This window comes from Oryx dammah, unplaced genomic scaffold (assembly GCF_014754425.2).
Source record: "Oryx dammah isolate SB20612 unplaced genomic scaffold, SCBI_Odam_1.1 HiC_scaffold_16, whole genome shotgun sequence".
In the NCBI taxonomy this organism is placed as follows: Eukaryota; Metazoa; Chordata; class Mammalia; order Artiodactyla; family Bovidae; genus Oryx; species Oryx dammah.
Genome location: NW_024070200.1, coordinates 15,139,810 through 15,148,826, shown reverse-complemented (window position 1 = coordinate 15,148,826; position 9,017 = coordinate 15,139,810). Strand labels below are relative to the sequence as shown.

Sequence of the window (9,017 nt, the reverse complement as noted above, 5' to 3'; positions counted from 1 at the left end):
AGTGACTATCACAAACCAGTTAGAATCACTGTTATATGTGTGCTTACAATACACAGGTGAGAAGAGGAAAGGCAAAATCGGTCAGGCAACCCTTGACAAAGGAAAAATAGAGGAGAGAGACAATGTGGAGAAAAATGGAGAAAAACTTCCTTATCTCTCTGCAACCTACACTCTCAAATACCCCTATTTCTTAATTATGTTGGCAGCAAATCACCAGCAGAACAGGAAAATATCAGCTAATTAATGGTGTGCCATGGTCATAGGCCATAATCTCTAAAAGCTATTGGCCACTCTTGCAGCCATCTTGGACCCGGTGGAGGCCTGCTGGGAATGGGACTTCTAAAACGACAAATATGTCGGGAAGGCTGTGGTCCAAGGCCATTTTTGCTGGCTATAAACGGGGTCTACAGAACCAAAGGGAACACACTGCTCTCCTGAAAATTGAAGGTGTATATGCTCGAGATGAAACTGAATTCTATCTAGGCAAGAGATGTGCTTATGTGTACAAAGCAAAGAACACAGTAACTCCTGGTGGAAAACCTAACAAAAAAAGAGTAATCTGGGGAAAGATAACTTGAGCTCATGGAAACAGTGGCATGGTTCATGCCAAATTCCAAAGCAACATTCCTGCTAAGGCCATTGGACACAGAATCCATGTGATGCTGTACCCTTCGAGGATTTAAACTTCTTGAAAATAAACAAAAGTGTGGATTTTAAATAAACAAAAGCTGTCTTGCATAAAGGGTCATCATTACCATCTTTCTAAATTCCGTATATATGTGTCAGTATACTATATTGGTGTTTTTCTTTCTGGCTTACTTCACTCTGTATAATTGGCTCCAGTTTCATCCATCTCATTAGAACTGATTCAAATGTATTCTTTTTAATGGCTGAGTAATACTCCATTGTGTATATGTACCACAGCTTTCTTATCCATTCATCTGCTGATGGACATCTAGGTTGTTTCCATGTCCTGGCTATTATAAACAGTGCTGCGATGAACACTGGGGTACATGAGTCTCTTTCAATTCTGGTTTCCTTGGTGTGTATGCCCAGCAGTGGGACTGCTGGGTCATAAGGCAGCTCTATTTGCAATTTTTTAAGGAATCTCCACACTGTTTTCCATAGTGGCTGTACTAGTTTGCATTCCCACCAACAGTGTAAGAGGGTTCCCTTTTCTCCACATCCTCTCCAGCATTTATTGCTTGTAGACTTTTGGATCGCAGCCATTCTGACTGGTGTGAAATGGTACCTCATTGTGGTCTTGATTTGCATTTCTCTGATAATGAGTGATGTTGAGCATCTTTTCATGTGTTTGTTAGCCATCCGTATGTCTTCTTTGGAGAAATGCCTATTTAGTTCTTTGGCCCATTTTTTGATTGGGTCGTTTATTTTTCTGGAGTTGAGCTGCAGGAGTTGCTTGTATATTTTTGAGATTAGTTGTTTGTCAGTTTCTTCATTTGCTATTGTTTTCTCCCATTCAGAAGGCTGTCTTTTCACCTTACTTATAGTTTCCTTTGTTGTGCAGAAGCTTTTAATTTTAATTAGATCCCATTTGTTTATTTTTGCTTTTATTTCCAGTACTCTGGGAGGTGGATCATAGAGGATCCTGCTGTGATTTATGTCGGAGAGTGTTTTGCCTATGTTCTCCTCTAGGAGTTCTATAGTTTCTGGTCTTACGTTTAGATCTTTAATCCATTTTGAGTTTATTTTTGTGTGTGGTGTTAGAAAGTGATCTAGTTTCATTCTTTTACAAGTGGTTGACCAGTTTTCCCAGCACCACTTGTTAAAGAGATTGTCTTTACTCCATTGTATATTCTTGCCTCCGTTGTCGAAGATAAGGTGTCCATAGGTGTATGGATTTATCCCTGGGCTTTCTATTTTGTTCCATTGATCTATATTTCTGTCTTTGTGCCAGTACCATACTGTCTTAATGACTGTGGCTTTGTAGTAGAGCCTGAGGTCAGGCAAGTTGATTCCTCCAGTTCCATTCTTCTGTCTCAATATTGCTTTGGCTATTTGAGGTTTTTTGTATTTCCATACAAATCTTGAAATTATTTGTTCTAGTTCTGTGAAAAATACCACTGGTAGCTTGATAGGGATTGAGGGAGAGGGAGAGGGTGGGATGATTTGGGAGAATGGCTTTGAAACATGGATACTATCATGTAAGAAATGAAGTGCCAGTCTATGTTCGATACAGGAAACAGGATGCTTGGGGCTGGGGCATGGGGATGATCCAGAGAGATGATATGGGGTGGGAGGTGGGAGGGGGATTCAGGATTGGGAGCTTGTATACACCCATGGTGGATTCATGTCAATGTATGGCAAAACTAATACAGTATTGTAAAGTAAAATAAAGTAAAAATAAAATATTTAAAAAAATAAACAAAAGCTATTGGCCAATGATTTTCAACCATGTTGCCTATGAGACTCAGTTGTGATTCTGTATGTGTGTGTGTGCTTGTGTGTATCTATCAAGACCACTCAAACCAGAATTTCCTAAGGTGACTGTACATTTCAAATTACTCTGAAATTTTAACCTAGAAGATTCAGTATTTAATTGTATGTATGATTCACATTGGAGAGTCTGTTTCTCATCTTGAAAATAGGTAACTACCACATCGATTTCATTAAATAAAGGAAATAATCTATTTCTGTGTTTAAATAAGGAACTATATTGCATAAAATTCTTTTTAGAATCAGCATTAATAAAAAGAAACATCTCATTTTAAAAATTCCCTGAAATTTTTTTCTGGTATCTAGTCATAAATTCCTCACAAGTGAAAAGTTTATAGTCACAACAGTCTGTTGTTTTTCTATGTTTTCAAAATTGAAAGATGAAGAATAAAGACTTTGATCTGACTGACAAGATAATGACAGGGACAGAAAGAGTATTTTTTAGGACATATTTTCAAAATTGTGCACATGGAATGATACTTTCCAACTTAGAAAATCCCATTATTTTAAATGGCATTTACAAGATCACATTTTGAATGCCTTTGAAATTTTAACCTAGAATATTCAAATGTGATGGTGTCTATTTGACTTAAGCTCACATTGGATAACTTACTTTTTTTTACAAGTCACTATTTCAACACACAAGTGCTTTGAAGTTAAGAAATAACCATCTAACATTTTTAAGCTTTTAATCAATTTTAACATTATTAAAACTTAAGTAAAAATTATTTTATAGCAAAAAACAAAAGTATTTCTGAAAAACTTTATGTAATTAAAACCGTATAAAAAGAGAGATTAAAAAGGATTACAATCTGAACTTGGAGATATTAGTAATTATATGATGTTTTCATGCTTTATATTATAATAAAAACATCACATCAGAACATTTATATTCACGATTCAAGTTGCTAACCTAGAATGTTTTTACATTTTAACCATTTTTTGAGTCGGTAGTCTCTCGTTAGGAGGTCAGTAATCTCCTGATAATTTATTAGCAGTTTTGCTGGAGCTGCTCCCTGGGTTTCCATTTTCTACATTTACATATGGCTTTTCCTGCCACCCCCACATCTAACAGTGATGGTGTCAGTTCTGGTGACACTGTCTCCAAGAGCATGAATCATTTGGGATGATGATCACTTAAAGTCAGCAGCATAACTACAAGGCAATCTGATGGCCAGATTACGGTTCAATTATCCATTTGCCCCTGAATTCAGTTCAGTTCAGCTCAGTTGCTCAGTCGTGTCCAACTCTTTGCAACCCAATGGACTGCAGCACACCGGGCCTCCCTGTCCATCACCAACTCCCAGAGTTCACTCAAACCCACGTCCATCGAGTCCGTGATGTCATCCAGCCATCTCATCCTCTGTCATCCCCTTCTCCTCCTGCCTTCAATCTTTCCTGATTGAAATAACACCCAGTTTTTCAGATGCAACGATTAATTAAACCACCAGGGCCTATGCAGAAAATTGTGGACATAAATCATAAAATGTCACTATCCACAGTTACCAACCTACCAATTATCATTTCATTTTTGTTCCTTTATTTCCATCTGTTTATTGTTTACAAACCCTTCTAGTCAGTACATTAGTCAGATACCACCTAACCTTTGATCCCCTGGAGAAGGGAAAGGCCATCCACTCCAGTATTCTGTCCTAGAGAATTGCAGGGACTATATAGCCCATGGATTGCAAGGAGTCGAAAATGACTGAGAGACTTTCATTTTCACTTTCTTTGACTTTGGTACTTACTACAGTTTCCATTAAACTAAAATTCTAAAGTAGCTTTTCAAATGTTGAGTTTTTATCTTTACTAATGTAAAATTGTAAAACCTTCCTTATCCATTCATTGCATCAAAATCTTGATTTCTCTAGATATTAAATCATTAATCTTATTTGAATATATTGATATTTCAAGATCAAAGCTTCCATTTTAACAAATTTACATGGCAACCAATAATAAATCCTAAGACGCCCACATTTTTGGATCATGACCTGACTAAATCTTTTGTCTGAAGCTGATGCTACAATACTTCTATATTTGGAAACAAAGAACATAGTTAGGGGATTATACTTAGACAAGGACAGTAAAAAATCTTTCTTTTACATAATTTTCCTTTTTCTGAGCACATGCAGTATATTTATAGCTCTGCAGGTTAACAGAAAACATGGATGTTATTATACATGCTGCTTTGTTCCTCTGGCTTTCTTCAAAACATCTAAGACAAGAGCCTCTCATAATTTTCTGTAACAGAACTTTGCTGCCACCAACTGAGCACATTCACCCAATGCAAGGGGATGTTTTTTATAAAGCAATGCTGGAAAGGAAGATGACGGGAAGCTCACACATTCTCTTGGCCTGGGTCCCAGACACTAACCAGAACTCCATGTCTAATCCATTTCTAATTAGGAATGCCACCAGAACAATGGCAGCCCTCCCCTCACAATCCTAAACCAATTTATATTAATATAAAACTCCTCCTTAATTTGTAATCAAAGGGAACTTGTTTTAGTCATACAAACAAGCATAAATCAAAGGCTTGTGCCAGGAATGTCATGCCATGAAACAGTGATGCTGAACTGATCAATGAACTAGACTAAGGTGGTTACCAGGTCAGAAAGGCAAACCCTTCTCATCTCACTGATACTAACAAATTCTTATTAAAAAGGCGGCAAAGTCTCCACTCTGCTGTGCTGTGCGAAGTCACTTCAGTCTTATCCGACTCTTTGAGACCCTATGGACCATAGCCCACCAGGCTCCTCTGTCCATGGGATTTTCCAGGCATGAATACTGGAGTGGGTTGCTATGCCCTCCTCCAGGGGATCTTCCCTACCCAGGGATCTAACCAACATCTCTTACACATCCTGCACTGCCAGGCAGGTTCTTTACCACTAGCGCCAAAGTGTCCACAGATGACTCTAATTTCTTCTCTCTGGGCCAAATTCATATGTCTTAGGGATAAAATATCACTCAGTTGGGGCTTCCATAGTAATTCAGATGGTAAAGAATCCACCTGCAATGCAGGAGACCTGGGTTTGATCCCCCGGTTGAGAAGATCCCCTGGAGAAGGGCACAGCCACCCACTCCAGTATTCTTGCCTGGAAAATCCAATGGACAGAGGAGCCTGGCAGGCTACAGTCCATAGAGTTACACAGAGTCGGACACGACTGAACCAGCTTAGCACACACACACACATCAGTTACTTGAGTGACCCTAGACCTTAGCAACACTTCAGAAGCACCTGGTAAGATACAAACTGCAACACATCCAGAACTACCAATCAGAACCTCCTAGAAGAGTCTTTGGGCTCAGAAGATCCTAGTTCACAGCCAAAGTTGAGGATCACCAGCTGAGTAAATGGCAACCCACTCCAGTGTTCTTGCCCGGAGAATCCCAGGGACAGGGGAGCCTGGTGGGCTGCCGTCTATGGGGTCGCATGGAGTGGACACGACTGAAGCGACTTACCAGCAGCAGCAGCTGAGTAAATCCTATTTTCTCTCTCTTTTTTTTTTTTTTTTTTGGAAGAGGGAGCAGGCTCAAAAGAATAAAAGTGATGCACCAAATTGTGTGCCCAGGCCCTCAAGGAAAACCCTGAGAAGACCTGGAGCGCTGGGTTTACACAGTGTGGTACCAGCTCACTGAAGAGACTTAGTCTGCATGGAAACACCTGCAGCATGTTGACCTTTGCCATACTGCTTTGTCCTCTTGAACAACTCAGCACCAGCAAGATGAAAATGCTGTGAGGGTCAAAAAAACAGTCCTTGGAAGGTAGATAATAAGGAAAATAACTCCAGTTTATTTTATTTCATACCTGCCCTGTTTAGCCTGAAATTTTTTGCCTTAAACCTTATAAGAACTGAAAATATCTTTCAGTTCAGTTCAGTTCAGTCGCTCAGTCGTGTCTGACTCTTTGCGACCCCATGAATTGCAGCACGCCAGGCATCCCTGTCCATCACCGGAGTTCACTCAGATTCATGTCCATCGAGTCACTGATGCCATCCAGCCAGCTCATCCTCTGTCGTCCCCTTCTCCTCCTGCCCCTAATCCCTCCCAGCATCAGAATCTTTTCCAATGAGTCAACACTTCGCATGAGGTGGCCAAAGTACTGGAGTTTCAGCTTTAGCATCATTCCTTCCAAAGAAATCCCAGGGCTGATTTCCTTCAGAACTGTGCGTCGAATACAACCTATTTGGCTAATTCCCATGACACCAATATTTTTCTCTGAATAGACAGTCATCTATGTGCTTTAAATAGATGTTTCATTTAAACTATTTTAAGTAAAGTTAATATATATTTGAAGATTTTCATGTGGTTGGCTTAGTATTTATACTATAAAAAGGAAACAATTTAAAACACAATACAATGATATCTGCTCCTACAGTTTTGTAAAATTTTTTTTAACCTCCCTCTTGGGAAGTTGTATTTTAGGCTTCTTTTAGTGTCTTGTAAAAAGATTCATCTGCCGCCATAATGAAAGGGAGTTCATATTTTATTTCTCCTACTTCTTAGATGGCCCCTCCACTCTACCAGCCCTGTTGCCATCCATCCCTAGCCCTACCTCAATAACTTTGTGTCAAGTCTAACCCTGGTTCACCTACTCTCCTGCCTAGACAAGATTTTAACCTACTCTCCTAGCAAGCACCCAAGAATCCTTGAAATTAAATGGACACTACTGCTCCCACCTGATTGAGATGGCGCTATTCTCTTTTTAAAATTAATTTTTATTGGAGTACAGCTGCTTTACAATGTTGTGTTGGCTTCTACTGCACAGCAAAATGAACCAACCATAAATATATCCCCTCCCTTTTGGTGACCTGAAGGCGCTATTTGTGATGATAGGATGGCTCTGCTCTTGGCAATAAAAGAAAAATGTGGTTCTTCCTACTAGGGCCTTCAAGCTGACACTGCAAGGATAACCAATACAGTATTGTAAAGTAAAATAAAGTAAAAATAAAAATTAAAAAAAAAAAGAATTGCATTCTACCAAAAAAGAAGAAGAAGCAGCACAGAGAAATAAACATTGAGTTGTACTCATCTAGATACAGGGATTCCTATTTTTGGAAATACAATCACTAATTTATGGAGGCAGGAGGGGGTGAGAGAGAAGCAAACAAAAAGGAGGCTGGTGGTGGAAGTGACTTGACTCCATTATGAGTAAGAGCTATAAATCTATACAAGGCAAGACTCCTCATCAAAAATCTAGTAGGAGGAAGGGATGAGGCCCCTCCTGGGGGTAACTAACCCTAAGGAATGAAGTGGCCAGGCAGACAAACTGCTTTCAGTTAACAAGCTTCAGTTGTTGAAAGGGAATAGGGATACAAGCAACCCTGTTTGGCACACACATGGAAAGGAATAGAGCTAAAAGTGAAAACATATTGTATTTCTGCATCTTAACAGAATAGAGAATGGCTTCTGGAATTGTGAGGACACTTGAGAACACAAGTGATTTGGGCTCCTAAAGGACTTCAAAATATCAGCGTAAAGCAGAGAAACCCAAGAGATGTGGTTTAACTGAATGCCATATGACAGATCAAAAGAAAGGTCAAACCAAAAAAGGAAAGAAAAAGAAAATGGGGTCATACAGTCATTGGAAGGACTAGCTCCCTCAGGAGTACACACAAAATATTTCTATTTTCTATACAAAAGATTCCCGTTAGTAAGTTAGAAGTCATTTTACAGGGGAATGAAGGTGCTGAAAAAATAGATCAACTGGGTTTCAGGCACAGTGATAGAAATGAGTGGCCTCCACCCACAAGATGTTTCACTTCACTTCCCACCTGGGAACATATTGTATCTCCTGGAAATACAACAATATGCCTTCTCCTTGGTCCTGATATGTCCTTATTATCACAAGCTAAAAGTTCCCATAAGAAATATTTAATCGGGAGGCAAGAAGGAGATATTTTGGCTAATTATTGCCATAAAGAATAAATAACTTTGAATCTAATCTACTGTATGGGTTTCCCTTGTGGCTCAGAAGCGCTCCAAAATCACCGTAGATGGTGACTGCAGCCATGAAATTAAAGGACGCTTGCTCCTTGGAAGAAAAGCTGTGACCAACAGCATATTAGAAAATAGAGACATTATGTGGAAAATTCTGAAAGAAATGGGAATACCAGATCACCTAACCTGCCTCTTGAGAAATCTGTATGCAGGTCAGGAAGCAACAGTTAGAACTGGACATGGAACAACAGACTGGTTCCAAATAGGAAAAGGAGTACGTCAAGGCTGTATATTGTCACCCTGCTTGAAACGCTGGACTGGAAGAAACACAAGCTGGAATCAAGATTGCCAGGAGAAATATCAATAACCTCAGATATGCAGATGACACCACCCTTATGGCAGAAAGTGAAGAGGAACTAAAAAGCCTCTTGATGAAAGTGAAAGAGGAGAGTGAAAAAGTTGGCTTAAAGCTCAACATTCAGAAAACAAAGATCATGGCATCCGGTCCCATCACTTCATGGGAAATAGATGGGGAAACAGTGGAAACAGTGTCAGGCTTTATTTTTTGGGGCTCCAAAATCACTGCAGATGGTGATTGCAGCCATGAAATTAAAAGATGC

At 39.4% G+C, this 9,017-nt stretch overlaps 1 pseudogene; it reads left to right on the top strand.

Annotated features, from left to right (window-relative positions):
- Positions 1 to 328: 328 nt before the first annotated feature.
- On the top strand, positions 329 to 693 carry LOC120875034 (annotated as a pseudogene).
- The last annotated feature ends 8,324 nt before the right edge of the window (positions 694 to 9,017 follow it).